Raw genomic sequence first — 20,590 nt, 5'->3', positions numbered from 1 at the left:
ACAAGATATGTTAAAAAATACTTAGCACTTCGTTTGATATTCAGTTTTTGCGTGCGTTGGGTAGGAGGAGCGGAGGGGTGCTCTGCAGTGATATACTGTAGGTGACGCATTTTGGAACTTTCATTCCCTGTCACGGTCCTTCTGCGTTGTTCATTTCTGAGCTCCATTCAATCACAAAAGTGAAGCAGAACATTGCAGATTTAGCTTAGACATATTTAGTGTGAATAACCTATCACAAATGCATTGAGTCTAATGGTCGCAATCTTCAATTGCATGCGTTGTGATAACCACAATGGCCTCTTCAATTCTCTGTTTCTTAACAACTTTGGGAACGCTCTTTAATGAGAGCCTCGAATTCCTAGAGGAAAGAATAAAGAAAGTTGCCTTCCCAGGTTGATTTCGAACCCGCCTTGTTCAGGAGATTGAGGTTGACGCTGGGACCCCTACCCCATCAAGAAGAATAGGAATTTATTTTTAGTTCATAAGCTCAAACACACATACATATTCAAGAGAATTTCACATACATTTTTATTAGATCCTAAATAAATGCATCCTCACCATAGTGATGTAATGTTAAGCATTTATTGCTTTATAGATTGAAATACTTGCAGCCTCCAGGTCACATTCATCAATATTTAGCAAACATATCCAAGCAAGCTGAGACAAACACATATTAACTATCTTCCCTCCAACAGGCTGGCTGTCCACAGTTGGTCTTGCACGACTGTAATCTACTTTACTTTTCATACGTTCCCTCGGGTTTCTTCTCACCTGGCTGTCCAACTTCTTTGACTTTGTCTTGCTCTAATTTTCACCTGTTAGTTTAAGATATACCCTTCGGAAAAGGCCCATGGTAGTCTAGAAATGTGACTCAATGTATTTTATCTAAATATAATACTAATAATTGAGACCATTTTCCTGATGAACATACTTCTAAATCAATATCTCTTGGTCTGCCTTTTATCCTAAGATGTTATCATTTTGCAAGGAGACGGAGCGTGGAGGTGTGTTTTTGCAAACAAACGATGACGTCACTGCAAATGGTACAGTAATTCTTGAGTCTCTTTTATGCAAATAGATAAATGGGCCATTTCCTTCTGAAGTGCTTCGTTGCCTTTCTCATTCTTTCTCTCAAGGGAGAGAGTCTACAGTTGCCCCTCGACAGATGTCTTCAAGAGAACATCAGAATTTATATTAACTCCGTAACTTAGCGCCTCAAGCCTCATCTGACCAAGTGTTGCTATATAAGACTTGTCGCAAGTACGAAGTTTGTTATAAGTCTCCATGACACTTTGCTCCTCAGTAAGTTCTCGTGAGGATCTAAGCATTCATTCTTGTATAATAGTATTTTTGTTTATTCAAAAAGTCTTCTAAAACTTCAGCAGATATTTCCTTGAGGATACTTTAAGCATCCGCTCAGTACTCTGCTCATTCATTTTTTTAGTCATGTATTTTTTGTTTGTTGATGATTCTATGCATCCAACTTTCCTCTGACCGCCTATTCCTTGTTCTTTGCATCGTTTACATAATGGGGATTCTGTAGTGTGATTGTTGACAAGCAATTTCACGATCTTTTAGCTTGTTTCGTAAGAACATGTAAATCATTATGACTAATAATAATAATAATAATAATAATAATGTTCTAGGCATTTTACGACATTCCTTCATGGTTCCTACGAACCATTGCTTATGCTGATACTGGTAAATGAGGTTTTATGCGTAACAGTTTCAGTTTGGTAAGATAAAATAAAACGTCAAAAGGCTTATAATTTGGGGAGGGGGAGTTTACTGCCCTTGCGGTCATATACCAATCTGTTTTGTACATCGACCTTTTTCGATCCCATTGAATTAGCTTGAAAACTGCCCTGCTCTGCAACCTGAGATACTGAGGGGAGACTACAGCCTGAAAACGCTAGACTTAAACATTTCGGATAAAAAGCAGCCATAAAGCTGTCATATTCAGTCCACAAACCAACTGACAGAAAGTTTTTTTCGTCATTATAACTACCGTAGATATCCCAAGTTTCATCTATCAAAATTTGTCGGCAGGTTAGCTGTAGCTTCTTGTTATGGGGTACTGGATCACTAGGGTTTACTTGATTTTCTTTTAGTCTAAAATTATATGGTGTAAATTTTTAAGATGATTTTCTGGAAGGTTTTAAAATGTTGATGAAGCTCATCTCAGCTACTTATCTGGATTATGTTGGAGTAAAATGAAGGTATCTCCTGAATTCTAGCACAGTCTTTTATAGTACTTTCAAATGCATAAAGATAATAATTGAAATTATTCTAATTAGTACATGCAAACAGCAAGGGTTTCCTGGGTATGATTTTGTTAGAATATATGGGCATCGGGATGTTACGCTATAAAATTCATTCTTTTTCTCTTATATTTTTAAAGTAAATTAATCACGGTAAAAGTTAGGAATGCAATCAAATGCGCCAACAGACCAGTAGGCACTTTGAATTGTACACATTAACCATCAATCTCTGGAGCCTTAGGAGTTTTAGTTGTAGCAGGACTATGATCTGGAAGCATTACGAGACAATACGAAATTCAAATAAAAAGGTAAAGAAACGAAGGAATTTTTCAAAAGAACGCATCGCTTATCACTTAAAGTCATCGGTGCCCTTTCGTCAACACGGGAGTGAAATATTTATGTTTTCCACTGTCGCCGATTGGTCCCCAAAGTGATTATATATTTATGACCCAGATAGCAGGTCTGTAGCTTTAGCTGCCGTAATTTATGCTCAACAATGAGTATCTATATAGTTACAGTTGTTAATGGATGAATGTATGAATCAATAATTTTAGGATATGGAACCAAGGACTTGGGTACTTTCACCCATTAAGCGCTTTAGGCGGTGAAAGGAAGATAAAGATCCTAAATATTATCTAAATTAATGATTATACCCATAAGTAATATCTTTAATGCTTGAATTGTTTACGATTATATCCACAGGTGAGATATTCATGGCTTAAATTGTTAGTAACCATACCCATAAGTGATATCTTCGTGGCAAAGAGTCGTTAGTGATTATTCCCACAAGTGACATTTTCATGGCTTTGAGTGTCAGCGGTCATACCAGTAGGTGAAATCTTTACAACTCAAATGGTTTGCGGCCATATCCATAAGTGATGTCTTTATAACTTTAAGTATTAGTGACCAACCCCGTAAGTGATATCTGTGCCGTCAAGTGTGAGTGACCATACCCTTAATGGCTTAAATTCTTGGAGCTCACGTCCATAAATGATATCTTTATGGCTTGCCATTCTTAGTAACCATGCCCTTAAGTGGCATCTTTATGACTTGAATTGTTGGCAGTCGTTCTCATTGGTGATAATTGCCTTATGGGTTGAATTACTTGTTATCGTACCCCTAAGTAATATCTTTCTGATTAAATGGTCTTATCGACAAGAAACTAGGAAGGTGTTTTTATGGAAATACTGATTACACGTCAGTGATGTGGGTACGTCAGTGGCATCTATTTTGGGCATGCATATGGCTATAAATAAAAACCTTTATGGATGACCAATTAATTACATGAAACTAAATTTGCGTACGTCCACCAGAGATTTTAACTTCTTTCGTTTCATACGTGAAAGAGGAATTCCCAAAACTTGTAGGTTTGTTTGCCTTGAGGTCAGCAGAATCCACCCAAGCGAATTTCAGCTTCCTGTGTTTCCTACATGGGTGTTGTCGTATTTGTTGTATTACCTCAGTTAACCCTTTTATATCAGTATTTTTTATGTAAATTATTTCTATCATCAACTAGATGGAAGATTTGAATGGTGTGAGGCTAAACCACCCTTAATTGCTTCACGTTCATTCACAAGGACCAGCTCATAATTTAGCCTTAATACAATAACTAAAAGAATCTCCAGCTTTTAGCCGAAGGAAATAGGAAAAGGCATGACCAGACGAAGTATAGTGAAGGACAGTAAACGACCTTCAGGAGGGGACACGGCAATAAAGTCCGCAAAGAAAATTTTAATTATACTTTAATGATGGAAGAAGGCGAGTACTGTGTGACTCTTGGAGCCAATTAGTGTCAAAGATAATTGGTTGATAATTGGTTCTTCGTCAGGGAATAAGATTTATCCTCAAGCACATACGAACATAAGGTTGATGACAGTGAGGAAGAAAGAAAGAGATAGAGAAGCGGGAGAATCAAAAGAAAATAATCACCGCCATTTCTTTTTCAAGATATTAGAAATGAAGCATTTGTAATCTATACCTAATTAGAATTCCTTCATAAAAGCACAATGAGGATGACTATGGAAGATGTGGTGTCTCCATAAATGTCAATTAACCGTGATGAGTTGTGATAATTTTGTCGATTAGGATAGAGAGAAATCACGATTTTTGATTTCATTCAAATCAGAGGCGGTATATGAAAAATGTTATATATATATATATATATATATATATATATATATATATATATATATATATATATATATACTATATGTATATATACAAATATATACATATATATATATACTCGTATATATATATATATATATATATATGTATATGTATGTATGTATATACAGAGAGAGAGAGAGAGAGAGAGAGAGAGTCAGCTGATAGTCCCGAGTATGGTCAGGGGTAGAGGACATTTTTCTGATAAGTATTTTAGCCTCTGCTGAATTAGGCAGTGTATTGTGTACCTGTATTCTGTCGCCAGTAGTTGATCACAGCCGTGGTGAAGGATCAAAAGGGTAACAACTAAGGCCACAGTCTAAAATTAAAAAGCCGTATATATATATACATATATACATATATACATATATATGTATATGTATATGTATATGTATATGTATATATATATATATATATATATATATATATATATATATATATATATATATATATATATATATATAAAACGAACACATCCATCTATCCCCCTTCCCATCTGTCTTTCTTAATGTTTCACTACTGTTTTCCTTTTTCCTTCACTTCCATGCCCTCTCCTTCCTTATTCCTGCCTCTGTAGCACCTACTATTATCGGCATAGCAGCCCGGCTCCTCTTCCCAACTCTCTCCTATTGGAAGTCTCGCCACACCTTCCTTAAGGTCTTGTCATAAACAAGAGTCCATTTGTCACCTCCACTCAACCGTGTCCCATCATGCCACCGTTTTTATATTTAGCCAAGGTATCGTATTGCCCCGCTTATACCTTGGGTTTGTTTATTCCATTTCTTGTGTCTTCCAAGGTCCAAAGAAAAGTCTTTGGAATTGTCTCGTTGGCTGGGATCGAAGGGAAACGAGAACAACCAAACGGTATCCAAGAAAAGCGAAAGCTAGATAAGTGTGTGGACAGCTCTTAGGTTTTAGTTTTCTGTAAAAGAAAACTTGTGCCGGCTTTGTCTGTCTGTCCGCACTTTTTTCTGTCCGTACTTTTTCTGTCCGCCCTCAGATCTTGAAAATTACTGAGACACCAAATAGCAGCCCTCTAGACTCAGTAGTTTTTATTTAATTTAAGATTAAAGTTAGCTACAGACGTGCTTCTGGCAAAGGTATAGGATAGGCCACCACCGGGCTGTGGTTAAAGTTTCATGGGCCGTGGCTCATACAGCATTATACCGAGACCACCGAAAAATAGATCTATTTTCGGTGGCCTTGATTATACGCTGTAGCGGATGTACAGAAAACTCTATTGTACCGACGAAACTTCAGCACATTTTTTACTTGTTTGCTTGTGGTTTCAAAACTTACCATATTGTTTCGGTCACTTTACTGGAAAGAAATTTGGCACAAAACGTGAGTTACGACCCTAACGTCATATTTCGCGATCGAAGGAGCATGAATAAAAAAAAGAAATACAAGTACACTGGCAAATACGAACTTGATAGACAGTACTCATTCGGGAAAATAAGATAAACATACTCTCTCCAGACAGCAAAATTGCCCAGAAGTATTTGTTTGTTGCGCCTTGTTTGTATAGAAAGCGACTTGCCAATGAAGGCATCTAAAGAAAATTCTTGAAATATGCCTTCAGTGTTGAAGTTTTATTACAAAAAATGTAACACTCGGTGTCAAGGTCAATAACATACTTTATGTCAACGAGGACTCAGAAATTGACTAAAAATTTTCTTTTCTCCTGATTTTAAGATCTTCCCAACATTTTATACAGTATTTTGCTTATCAAATAATGCATTTTTCACATTATAACATAATTACCTCTGCAGTTATAGTCCCAACTATATAATTTAAAATCATATATCTTCCTAGTTTTTCATATTCCTTCATTTCATGTTCACTTTATCTGTAAATGCTCCACTAAGCTCAAGCATCATAAAATCTAATAATATATTCTAAAATACATAGTTGCAAATCTATTTCCTTTCTTTGAAGGTTTATACATGCATAAGTACATATAGATATAAGTATGTGATTTAACTTAATCCATACAGCTCTATAGTTTACCCCTTTTTCTGTCTATATGTATATATCTTGAGGACAAATACATAAATGCCTTTACTTATACATGCATACATGTAATTACATACGATATTAGTATCAAACTTTACTGTTAACTTCCCCTTCAATCTATACGTCGCAGCTTGTGTGTGTATATCTGTGGAAGTAATATATGGATGTTCAATGCGAGTGAATCTTAATGGCGTTAACAGGAGTACTCAACGAGGTCTGGTGAATATTTTTCTTTTTCCGAAAGCTATTGATAATATGCTTCAGTTATTTACTTTGAACTTTTAATTACATGCTGAACTTACGAGGGACAGAATGTAGCCAAATATCCGTCTTAACCAATAGAACCTGGTTTGGTGGGAAAAGAAAAACTGACAGATTTTTGTGATCATTTATGGTGTTTTTCTTCCTGTCCATTCCACATAGCTCTGTATGGTAAATTCTTATTAGCTGGGAAGATTCAGGATTCTCCTTCTTCTTCTAGTTTTCCGTTTTCCTATAACCGTACCCCTTTCGAGAAACCAGTTTCTTGCTTGCTCTTGGACGAAGCTCAACTCTTTTGTTCCCCCGGAATCTACTCTTAGTCAAACTCTTATAGTACAGATAGATAAGACCATGAGGTCTTATTCCAGCCGGCTTATTGCCTAACATCTTGATTATATACTGTGTTGTCGTATATTGTGGCAAAAATATTAGTTATTTCTTTCTTCCTTATCAAGGGAGGAAGAAATAACCAATGCTCTTTCTCTGACAAAACTCTCATACATGGAGAGACTGAATAACCACTCTGTCTTTATACCTCAGTTTGACAAGAGACAGAATTGCTCTTAATGCTTTCTATTATACAGTACTGTAAATCATTTTCATCACTTACGCAGTTGTCGTTGTCACGGCTCTGATTTAATGTTCCTCCTTCTCTTCATCTCCTACTTTCTGGCGATGCATTACTGTTAGCGCTGTTAGCATTGCTATCATTGTTATCCAGAAATAACAGTGCAAAAGATTAAGCTGTCGATAACGTAAGCTGTTCGCACTGTATGGTAAAGGATGAGTTGAATCATTTAAGTTTCCTGTTAGGGTTTTTCTAGTTACGTTGATTACTGCGCTCTTTTAAAGCTGCTCAACTTCAAATCCTTCATTAAAGTTAATGGACTTTTCATTCGGGTATTGAAATTTACTACGACGAGAACGTTGTTAAAAGTAACAAAAACTAGTGAAAACTGAGTGACCTCTCTCCGGTCGCAGGGAATTCCTCTTTCTATATTATATTCAGCATTTTGCAAAACACTAATCAGAGTACTAGAGAAGACGAAAAATATAACGTGATGATAGCTGTGATGCTAAGGACGAAGCTGATGACTAAGATAATGATTAAATGAGATAAGGGCCGGAGATCAGGCATCCCTAGTGAGTTGGATTAAACGAAGTCAGTCTGGGTTACATGTCAAGGACGGCCCCCATTCTCATTCTCATTTCTTCTACTTCTTCCTCCACTTTCGCAGCAGAAATAATTAGAACCAAGCAAAACTGCAAACCCTTCACCGTGCTCACTCGCGGTCACGCCTGTTAAACATGCAATTCATCCCTGCTTTCTGTTCCTCTTTGCAATCGCGACTCCCTTCCTTTATAGATATCACTTCTGTCATGATTCTTCCATTCGATAAATCATTCGTAGTCCTCAATTAAGATGAAAACTGGCTATAAGGCAACGACTGTTGTTTCTCTTGTGTACCAAGACTCTTATTATGGTATTCAGGTCGTAAGCAACTCGTTCTCCAGATTAAATCTAAAGATGGCATTCAGTTCTCATTCGTAGGTACGAACAAGATCAGATTTGGACAGAAGATAACTGAATTAGAGATTCCATCTTGGTGTTCTCCGCGCGCCCCGAAAAATGTCCATATCTTCACATTGTTTGCTTTGGTTGGTGTTGTGAAAATTATTATTGCCCAATTTATAAAAATCATCTGACGAACACAAGCCAAATAAAACAAAGAAACACACACACACACACAAAAAGTGGGCAGACAGAAGCTAATTGTTCGTCCTGTGCTTTTGGCAAATGTTTATGCTTCCTTGTGCGGTTCAATGCAACAGCCTGACCTTATTCCAGTAATTAAAGCGTCCTTGGTCCCCGCCATAAAAAGTGTTTTTGTATGTTTATATCCTCATGTCAAGCATAATAAAGAAAGAGGTTTTTCCTTCTTTTTTCTTTTTCCATCAGAATTCAGTTAATGTTTTCTTCCTAAGATCGAACTCATTCTTCATTGCTTTTAGATGTTACTATATTAAGATGCTTGGGTACATTCAATTATTATTATTATTATTATTATTATTATTATTATTATTATTATTATTATTATTCCAAGCTGTACCTTGGGAAAAGGGAAAATAAATGTGAAGGAAAAGAATATAATACAAAAAAAAATAACGAAGAAAATCAAATAAGATCTTACAACAATTTGAATCTTGGGAGCTGAAGTTCTAACTTGCATTTCGTATGAAGATCTTATTGCGCTTGGAATCTTTGATGCATGAGAACAGTCTTTTCTCCTTTTGTTTAAAAGCAAAGTCTTCATTTTTGTTTACTAAGATCATACCACACTAGCAATCTCAGACTATTTCATGCTTTTTTTGCTTTTTTTAAGATCTCATTGCTAACCAAATATTATATGTATGAAATCTAGTTTCCAAATCTTGATAACCCTGAGTCGGTTGGTTGGTTGGTTTGTATTATGCCGGTTTCACGCCAGCACAGGCTCTAGTATTTAGGTGTGAAGTAGAGTAAAAGACAATTTAAAAGAGTCAAATGAAATCGTTTTCTGATATTTTTCAGCATCTTGTCGCCAAACTTTCTATCGAGCAAACTGTAATGAATACTCAATACTTGAATTATGAACATTCAGCACTTATATTTTGCATTCATTATAGAACATGCCTTTACGACGTCATATAACGACGGTTTCATGATACTCTTGAAGTTCAACACAACCGTTATAGTGAAGAGTCGGTTTTGTCTAACGGTTGTGGGAAGGGCAGAGCTGGAGCATCGCAATCTTGACTATTTTCTCTTACTTTTCTTCTTCTCTGATCGTTTTTGTTTAACCTTTAGCCTTCCCAATGGTTTCATTTTCTAATTTTTATTTGTCAATTTTTTTGTGTCTTATTTTCTGCGGTTTGCATCAGTGCATCTCCATGCGTTGTCCTTTCTCTCTGCAGCTGAATTTCAGATTGAGGTTCATTAATACAAAATAAAAGACGCCATTAATTGTAATGAAAGAGGATTTGACTAAGTTAAGTCCTTTTGGGATGCGGTTATTAGTCATACCCCTTACTGAATCGCAAATGAACCCTCTGTGTGGAAAAAATTATACAATATAAGTCTCTCTCTCTCTCTCTCTCTCTCTCTCTCTCTCTCTCTCTCTCTCTCTCTCTCTCTCTCATATATATACAGTATATATATATATATATATATATATATATATATATATATATATATATATATATATATATATACATATACATGTGTGTGTGCGTGTGTGTCTATACATGCACACATAAATATATAATACATATATACATATATATATATATATATATATATATATATATATATATATATATATATATATATATATATATATATATATATATAAAGCTGTTAATAATGTGTCATTTTTTTATACACAGATTGTTCATTTACGATTCAGCAGGGTGTGACTAGTAACCTCATCCCAAAAGGACTTTACTTAGTCAAGTCCTTTTTCATTACAATTACTGGCGTCTTTTATTTCGTATTCTTGAAACTAAATCTGAAATTCAGCTACAGTGAGAAAGCACAACACATGGAGAGCGCAAACCGCAGAAAATAAGACTCAAACAAATTGACAAATAAAAATTAGAAATGGAAATCATAGGGAAGGCAAAAGGTTAAACAAAAACAGTCAGAGAACAAGAAAAAAAATAGTAAAGATCAGGATGCTTCACCTCTACCTTTCCACGACCGTTAGACAAAACCGACTCAATATCATAATGGTTGTGCTGAACTTGAAGAGTATCGTGAAATCGCCGTCATATAACGCCGTAAAGGTATGTTCCATGTTAACTGCTTCTTCGTTTTTATTCTTCTTCTTCTTCGTTTTTAACGTGTTTTTTCCCCATTTTTATATGGGGTAAGCACAGTGCCTTCTTTTGAAGGACTTTGATTTGGCGTTGGGGTAGGCCGTAGCCTCGATCGGCTGCCCTGCCTGACATCGCTTAGACCCCGGTAGCGAATGTATACATGTATCGTACCAAATCCCCAGCTCCCTTTCTCCCAGCAGTGAAGAGAACTGAGCAGTTAGGTCTACAGTTCGAGACGTGTGAGGTGTCTGTTATGTTTTTAGAAGATGTTGGAGTGGCTTTGTTTATGTGTGTATTAGTCTGTAACACCCATTTGCTTTCAACAAACCTATCCGTTGATTACATACATAATCCCCGGGGTGTCTACACGGATAGCAAAGTACACCCATTTGCTTTCAGCAAACCTATCCGTTGATTACATACATAATCCCCGGGGTGTCTACAGGGATAGCAAAGTGTCCACCCATCCGCAGCCGACCGGTCAGAGAGGCGGACACTTTGCTATCCGTGTAGACACCCAGGGATTATGTATGTAATCAACGGATAGGTTTGCTGAAAGCAAATGGGTGTTACAGACTAATACACACATAAACAAAGCCACTCCAACATCTTCTAAAAACATAACAGACACCTCACACGTCTCGAACTGTCGACCTAACCGCTCAGTTCTCCTTGCCCCTGGGAGAAAGGGAGCTGGGGATTTGGTACGATACATGTACACATTCGCTACCGGGGTCTAAGCGATGTCAGGCAGGTATATATATATATATATATATATCTATATATATATATATATATATATATATATATATATATATATATATATATATATATATGTATATATGTATATATGTATATATATATACATACACATGAGTAAAAAGCCAAAATAATGTAAATGAGAGACTGTATTTGTCCAAAATACAAAGAGGTTAAATACAGTATCTCATATACATTATTGTAGCTTTTTACTTTACTCATATTTCACCATATATATATATATATCATATATATATATATACCATATATATATATATATATATATATATATATATATATATATATATATATATATAGAAATTTATATATATAATATATATATATATATATATATATATATATATATATATATATATATATATATATATCCACAAATATTAAGCCATAAATCACAAATATCGGTTAATATCCAGTTCACTATAGTTTGGGAATAACTTAAATCCAATTTGAATTATAACTGTTAAGTGCTTCTGTCTCCTGGCCGGCGCAAAAGCACTTATGGCCTACAATTCCCCTTGGGTGTAAGTTATTCCCAAGGTACAAATATTAAGATATTAAACAATATTTGGGGCGTAACATTTATCACTGTGAAAAAGTCACTCATGTACAAGTATTTTGTATCCTTATTATTCGAGCCTCAGCTTTCGTGTGTGATTACAGTGACGCACACACCCACGTGCGAGACGATGTATGACCTCATATGTTTTTACTCGGTAAGTGATTGTGGGAATGCATTCATGCATGTATTGAAGGGCATAAACGCGAGCCTACGCATTGGCAAAGCTCATTCTTTTGTTCCCTCCTGTTAGATTTCAAACTTCAACTTATTGTTATTTTAGCGTCAATCAAGACCAACGAATAGTAGTTTGGAATGTTTCGACAAGCATTATAAAGAAATTTAGGTTACGTTTTTATGGGAATTGCATGGTAACCGAGACATTGGTGCGATTCAGAAGTAATAATTCATAACAATACGATTCAGCTTGTATTCGATCTGTGCTACCATTTATCATTTTCGTGGCTGTGCATCTACCATTGTTTTATCATCATGGTACATTCTAAGTCACTTTTAAGACAAAAAACAAAAAAGCTCTTGTAAGGTTATTTGTACCTATAGAAAAATAGTTGTTTTAAAACTGTTATTTATGCAGATAGTGGATGAACACAGACGCCCGGAACCCACACGTAAAGGTCAAATTATGCAGAGGGCACTTTGTGGGGCATGACTAAATATTCGTGTTTAACCAAGTCTAGCGTCTCGGACCTCCCGGCCCAGATAGGATTCGGTGACGTAGGTTGGGTTAGGTTAGGGAAGGTTTGATTAGGATGGATCCCTGTAATTACCGTTACTGATTATGGTGTACAGAGCAGGGGTTAATCTTTTCAGTTTTGCATTTTAGTGTGATTTTTTCTTCAGCTATTTCGGCATTATGGTTGAGCAGATAGGAAGGGGTCTTTACTCATAAATCGCATATTATTATCAGATTAACATCATACTCACTATAATCGATCAGAAAGATGGTAAATTTGAGCTGAAAGTCGATCCATATGCAATGAAGGTAATTTTGACAACTGGAGACAAAGTAAATACACTATGAAAAATACTCCGTCATAAATATGGAGACATCTAGTCAAACAAAAGTTAAAATTTCTGCATCTTACCAATATCTCGGTAACAATACTTGAGCAACGGAGGTCATATAAAGGAAAAATGATTTACTAATGAACTGAAAATAAATAAATAAAAAGGAAGCTATTTGACAGAAATGCGTTTTTTATTTCCTGAAAGTCCTACTTTGTAGGAAGAAAGCTAACCACATCAATGTACATACACAGATACACATTCAAACCTACTTCTATGAAATTAAATATACTGAAAATATATTGACGTCAGGATTTTTCTATAAACTTCATTTAAAATTTTATATTTAGTAATAAGATGACAGATAAAGATTGACTGGGTGTAAGTTATCTAGAGTTACTGACGCTGAGAACAGACCAAGAGACGAAACTTATCAGAATTATCATCATCCTTTGAGAAAAGGTTAGATTTACATTCGTCTAGACACAGCAATGTAACCTTCAACAAACGAGATTCTCACACTTCACTCTAAGACTGTAACGCCAGTTCATACTTCGAATAACTCATTAGCCATCGGTAATGCCAGTTCATGCTTCCAATAATTCATTCAACATTGATTTCACGACGTTAAATTCATTCAAATTCTATGATATATGGTTAAATGAATGATGACTCGCTAAAAAACATTAACGCCCCTCAGATATAACTTGATGAACGAAGGTTCTTGCAAAGACCATTGACGCCCATAAGATATGACTTCATGAACGATGCTTTCTACAAGGACCGTTTACACGCATGAGATGCGACTTTATGAACGACGCTTAATCGGAGGGTTGATATTACATACAGGATCGTGGCCCGAGTGTACAGGGCGTCGGATTTCCCTTGGCCGTGTTTGCTCTCTTTTCAGATGCTCGGTCTGTGTATGTTTATGTAAGAGCCGTGCGTCATTTTTATAAACAGTGTGTTCCGAACAAGTGTATTTCATTTATGGTGCTTTCATTAATTGTTGTCATTATTGTTTTGTTGTTGTTGCTGATGATGATGATGATGTTATTATTGTTATTATTATCACTTATTGTAAAACTATTTGCTTCTCTTCAGAGTTACAGATTTGATTAATTGTATTAAGAGACGCAGGCATATGAATGTGTACACCCATACAGGCATATGTTCCAACATGTACACTTACGAATTCACGAATACAACTACTCATGGTACACCTCAGAATTCACAAATACAACAATTAAAGAAATATTTAGTCTCTCAGCACAATTCAGACTTAACTGTACAGCGACTGCATACATCTTTGCTTTCCATAAATTATAGCCTACACATAAAGAATCAAGAACACAACAGCTACAGACGTTCACAAATACAGCTGCTTACATTCGTAGCTTCATAATACGGGCCATATTTGATCAATGGAACGTCCGCAGATATTTGCTGACTCAAAATGCACTTCAAAATCCTTGAATATGATGCTGCAACTACAAACAGGAATAGCCCCCTTATACAGTTCAGAGCTTACGAATTCAGAAACAACAGATTATCGTAGCTTCACAACACACCTCAGAACTAGCGAATTCCGAAAATGGAAATACTGTATACGGGTACAGCAATACTAAACATCTGTATCGTCAGGAGAGTGATCGAGAGCGAAAACAGATAGTGATATATGTCCTTGCCGGCAAATGAGGCACAACTGAGTAAACGCCTCAGTGAATAAGTGCGAGACATCACTTTATTAGCAACAGACCAAAGATCAGTAAAAAACAATAACTTGTTGTAAGGAAAACATCAATCGCAATAAAGGAGAGGTGTCTTAGGGTTAGATGAAAGGGACCTCATCAGCTGATAATTAGGGCCAACACTTAAACACAATGATATAAGCTTTCAAAAGGCAGTTTACAGCCCAGGTTATTCATTTTATTGTCGCCATGATTTGATTTCCTCAAAGGAAAGTACAGATTCATACAATGCTTTAAGCATGTAATTCTTAACTGAAACAAACTTTCATTTTCAGCATTGAGAGACAAATGCAAATCTGCCGTGTAGCAAATGACTTTTACCAATCATATATTTTTGCGTTTTACATATATATATATATAATATATATATATATATATATATATATATATATATATATATATATATATATATATATATATATACATATATATATATATATATATATATATATATATATATATATATATATATAAATATATATATATATATATATATATATATATATAATATATATATATATATATATATATATATATATATATATATATATATATATATATATATATATATATATATATATATATATAGTATGTAGAGCTGAGTCGATATCAATTCATATTTCTCTTGATAACCAGGTGGTCAAGTCACTGACTATCGTTGTTTATAAATTAGGCCACGATTCTAGTCCTGGCCGGCAGAGGCGCTTAACAGTTATAATTCCCCTTGGAAGTAAGTTTTTCCCAAGGTATAGTAAACTCGATATTAAACGATGTTTGTGGCTTAATATTCGTGAATATAAAAAAAGTCATGTGGGAACAATTGACATATATATATATATATATATATATATATATATATATATATATATATATATATATATATATATATATATATATATATATATATATATATATATATATATATATATATATATATATATATACATATATATATGTGTATATATATATATGTTTATATAGATATATGTGCGTGTTTGCGTGCGTGTATGTGTGTGTGTGTGGTGGATGGGTGGGTGGTTTTTTTTGTCTAAACAAAACGTAATTACGTGATGATATATAAGAAATGAACACGTCTTCCCCAGTAGAAATTGCATCTTCCGTACGTACTAAGGTTTCTTTGCAGTTCCCAAGTCAGTTTTACAGAAGTAAAATGGCAAACGTAAAGTGATAGCAGGGATTTTATTACGTCTGCAGTTGCAATGTAAAATTACATGAAAGCGTCAAGCACTCTTATCTTATTCGGTTCAGAAACGAAACTACAACTAAGACAAAAGCGCAACAGCTAGAAGAATATACAAAAATTATTTGCATAAATATTAATGTTTCTATTAACGTACTGCCTCTTAACTTTTTCTTTTTTACTTGTTTGTTTGCTATGTATAAAACTAGTCATTTTTTTAGCTTTTCATTTATATTGATAATTGATTACATCCATGACTGAGGTTTACTAGCATAAAAACTATGATAACAAACTATCGCTAAGAAAAGTTTTTTATATATTTATCCCTTTTTTATTTTCTTGTTAACAGATTTAGTAGGCATTCTGCCAGCACAAGCTCTTGCTCCACGAGAGGCATAATGCAAATGCGCCCATAATTAATGAGGGGGAAAGAGTCTCTCTCTCTCTCTCTCTCTCTCTCTCTCTCTCTCTCTCTCTCTCTCTCTCTCTATATATATATATATATATATATATATATATATATATATATATATATATAAATAGATAGATATATATAGATATATATATATATATATATATATATATATATATATATATATATATATATATATATATATATATATATATATATATAAGCTTACAGCGAAAGCAAAAAAATTAGATACTGAGTCGACGTTTGGACTTAACACAACTGCATGCTGGGACAATTTAGGAATGACACAGTTTGTATGTAAGATGTAAGGGGTAAAATAAAGGTCACCAGGTCTAGTAAGTGGTGCAAATTGATGTTATTATTTCTATTGTTGTTTTTGTAGTTGCTGACGCACGACCACATATAACATGCTTAAAATATCATTAACTTGCAAATCATGTTTCCACAGATTAAACATTCCGATTGTAAAAGCAATGGAGTGATATAGACATCAAGTCAGACATTGCACTAAAATGTTATATGCATAAATAAACAAAACTTAGAAATGAAAAATAAAAGCATATTTTCAGCATGGGAAATCAGGGAGTCTTCGCTTTGTCTTACACATCTGGATTCCAGTAACTCGAGAATTACGAATTTTGTATTATAGATTAAACTAGTCGATATAATAAGGGTCATTGGTGAAAGTTGCTGACCCCGAACTCATTGACACCTATTGGAGTTTATATTTCATAGACTTCCGTTGTTATACACAAAAGAAGTATATGGAAATCATTTCGCAGTATTAGATAGAGATTAAATACAAAAAATAAGGTAAGCTTTATTTACGCTTTTGGTTTTTCGTGTACGTTACCCAATTTTAGCAATTCTATAAAATTCTTTAAAACGGCTTCTGTAACTCCAGCCTAGCATAATGAATTTTCTACACTGCCCGAAAACGGTCGGTTGGCAATCACCTAAGCTTGCCTGATTAGAGCTGCCACACCCGTCTCGGTTTTTTAATGGTAAATTTTGGAGTCTTCGTGCTTCGTGTTTTATCTGGATAAGATAAAAACAAGTGGAAAGCTCGTAATGAAAACTCTGCTGTTTCTGTTGCGTCTCACTTACAGAAAGTATGCTTCCGAAATGTATGATTCTTTCACAGTTGGTTTGCTCATATATACATACACGCATACGTGTGTATATACAGTATACATATATATATATATATATATATATATATATATATATATATATATATATATATGTATATATATATATATATATATATATATATATATATATATATATATATACAAATGCATATCTATATATAAAAATATATCCATCTATATATATATATATATATATATATATATATATATATATATATATATATATATATATATATATTTATATATATATATATATATATATATATAATATATATATATATATATATAGTTATATATATAAGTTCATTATAACGTCTGCAGCAGGAATTGAAGTTTGCATTAGCTGCTTCGATGCCAGGCGTATTTAGCCTCTTTCATTGGTAGCTTGAAAAGGCTAACTTATGTAAGTTTTAGAGTGCATTTGTAAGTTTGAATTTATTAGCAAATAAATATATAGACAAATAAATAAATAACTAAATATAACAGTATTAGCTTGAGCGCCTAGAATGGCAGACAAGGAGGACGCCAAGACGCGTGGGAGAGAGAGAGAGAGAGAGAGAGAGAGAGAGAGAGAGAGAGAGAGAGAGAGAGAAATATCCTGAAGGTGTGGGAAGAGGAAGTGCCACGTCGCCCAGGGCCTGTTGCTGCTGCTGTTATGTGGATACTTCTGTTGAGCTCGTCAGGAGAGCTGCTGGGTGTAAGTGGTACTTGGGTCTGGCGGGAGGCGGTGGGCGGGGGCGGGGGCGGGTCCTCCTTTGTTATGGGTGCGTGAGCAAGGACTAGTGGATGGAAAGACTAGGTCAATTTATACCTCCTCTCTCTCTCTCTCTCTCTCTCTCTCTCTCTCTCTCTCTCTCTCTCTCTCTGTCTTATTCTTTGCTTGTGTTTACACAGTACTTGACTGTAATTTTGTCCATGTAGCTTAGCCGACAGTACGAGGATAACGTGAACATGTTACGGCAAGAACTTTAAGTCATACACTATATGCTTCCTTTCACTTTTCCTTGTACTCTTCAGACTGAGCTAGGGAAATTACATCAGGTTAACCATTCCATTAGCCTTCGAAATCTAGAAAAGAATACTCAGACATCCTGACACGCACAGTAATTGGTAAATTACTGATATCTGGAAACTGTTGCTGCATTCTTGCATTCTTGGGTACGTAGACAAAATACCCGTATTTGCCCAAACGATTCTTTGAACATCAAAAAGAATAGAAAAGAAATGTGTCCGGGGTAGCAGAGGCAGAAAGAAAATCCCAAAGCTAGGCAATAGAGGGAAAAACAGAAGACAGTCACCGAGCCTCAAGATAAATACATCTTGCTAGTGCTGGCCTGACCGCATCTCACCGTGGTGTGTCTGAGCTTCTATGCTTCTCCTTTGGGCATATGGGTCTCAACTGTTACGGAGGCCTGTATGTCTCCCGGAAGTATCTGAGTCGCATCTTAACTGTTACTGATAAATACAGGTCTCCTTGAGGTAGCCATATCTTTTCTTACTTTTTACTCACAAATTCCGTACATGTCTCTCTGAAGTATCTTGGTCTTAGCTTAATTGTTAGTGATAAAAAACACAAGTCTTTGCGAAGTATTTACGTCACATCATAACTTTTACTGATAATTGAAAGAATGTCTCACTTGGTTATCTGTCAGTCTCATCTTAAACTGTTGCGGATAAATATATCTCATCGGTCACTAGTTTTTCACCCGATGTGCAGTGAATTAGAACATGAACGTCGAATGGACTTACAAAAAACTTGGCTCCAATGGTTGAAGGCCAAAATGCTTAGAATTCCTTGAAAACTTTAAGGCATGAAAGCTTATTTCTAAGGTATGAGGGATGGAAAAATTGGATGTAGAAAGGTGGTGGTTAAAAAATGCACATTAAAGTTATTGAATGATAAAAATGTTTATTAAAAACGGAGAAAGATATGAAAAGGATTCCTAAAAAAAAAAAATCGTGAGATAAGATAACTGGAATTTAAGAAAATATTAAGGTAATAAAGAAATAATGAAAACAGAAAGCTGAGCACCTTGAATAGTTCGAAGATACCGTTAAAGGAATAGAAGAAACAATGAAAGTTCAGTAAACTTTACCTGGAATAAAGAAACTCTAAACACAAAGAAATTAATTAACCACAAAAAATCTGTTGAAAGACTGTCGGTGAGTGAAAATATTAATGGCGAGAGATGGAAACTGGTAAATTATTTAAATGGATGAAAAATTTATCGTTTTAGTAGAAATACAATCAGAAATTACTATCATTTTCTAAAAATAACCTGCTAAAATATTTCATACTAGATTTTATACTTGAAGACAAACACTGACCTCTTGAGTTTTTTATTCCGTAACTAGTTTACCCACATCGACAAAAGTGACTGTAATTGAAGAGGGTCGAGACGGTAAGTATCGCCCCCAATGACGTTACCTATCATTACGAACGACGACCAGAGTACCTTTATTCTGCTTGCTTATATTTTGGCAAGTGGTTAAGAAGGCTGGCCGTAGGCTGGACGAAGGGAATTCTAAACGAGGAGTTTATCGATCGCAGACTGTCTTTGTGTCGCACAAACAAAGCAAATATGCAGATACACTTTGCGCTGTATGTACCAGGATAGTATTAGATATACTATCTACTGAAAGCCTCGAAATCGGAATGTTCTCGTTTTATGCTCCTTTCTATAACCACTAAGGGTTGCACGTGACTAAACAAACAACTCTGTGTAGCTGACCTTATTATTGTGTTAAACTGAACGCCACTTTTTGGGGAGGTATTATCATCTAATTCATCCCTTAAGATTCCTCGCTAAAAAAAAATGGGTTTTATTTACTCAGATGTTGTTTGCTATATTTGGTTTAAAGCCTTGAATTTGATCTTCTGTTTTATTGCTGTAAAATCTCTCTCTCTCTCTCTCTCTCTCTCTCTCTCTCTCTCTCTCTCTCTCTCTCTCTCTCTCGTTCGATTCTTGGGGGAGAATGGAAAGATCTGTAATGGGTGGCAATGAGGAGTGCAGAAAGAGACAATAAAAAAAATTGCAGATTTGAGTGATCAGTTGTATCTTAACTGAAAATTGTAGGATCTGGATCAGGTAATGTTCTTCCCAACGACGTGAAACCATTTATCATC

General features: G+C 34.9%; 1 protein-coding gene across 28 annotated transcripts in view; it reads right to left on the bottom strand.

The window, feature by feature from the left end:
* The window catches only part of LOC136832154 (collagen alpha-1(IX) chain-like), a 99,775-nt gene that overhangs the window by 43,828 nt on the left and 35,357 nt on the right, over positions 1 to 20,590 (bottom strand). The window lies entirely within an intron of this gene.

This window comes from Macrobrachium rosenbergii, chromosome 49 (genome assembly GCF_040412425.1).
Source record: "Macrobrachium rosenbergii isolate ZJJX-2024 chromosome 49, ASM4041242v1, whole genome shotgun sequence".
Classification (NCBI taxonomy): Eukaryota; Metazoa; Arthropoda; class Malacostraca; order Decapoda; family Palaemonidae; genus Macrobrachium; species Macrobrachium rosenbergii.
This window is presented reverse-complemented; position numbering and strand designations above follow the sequence as displayed.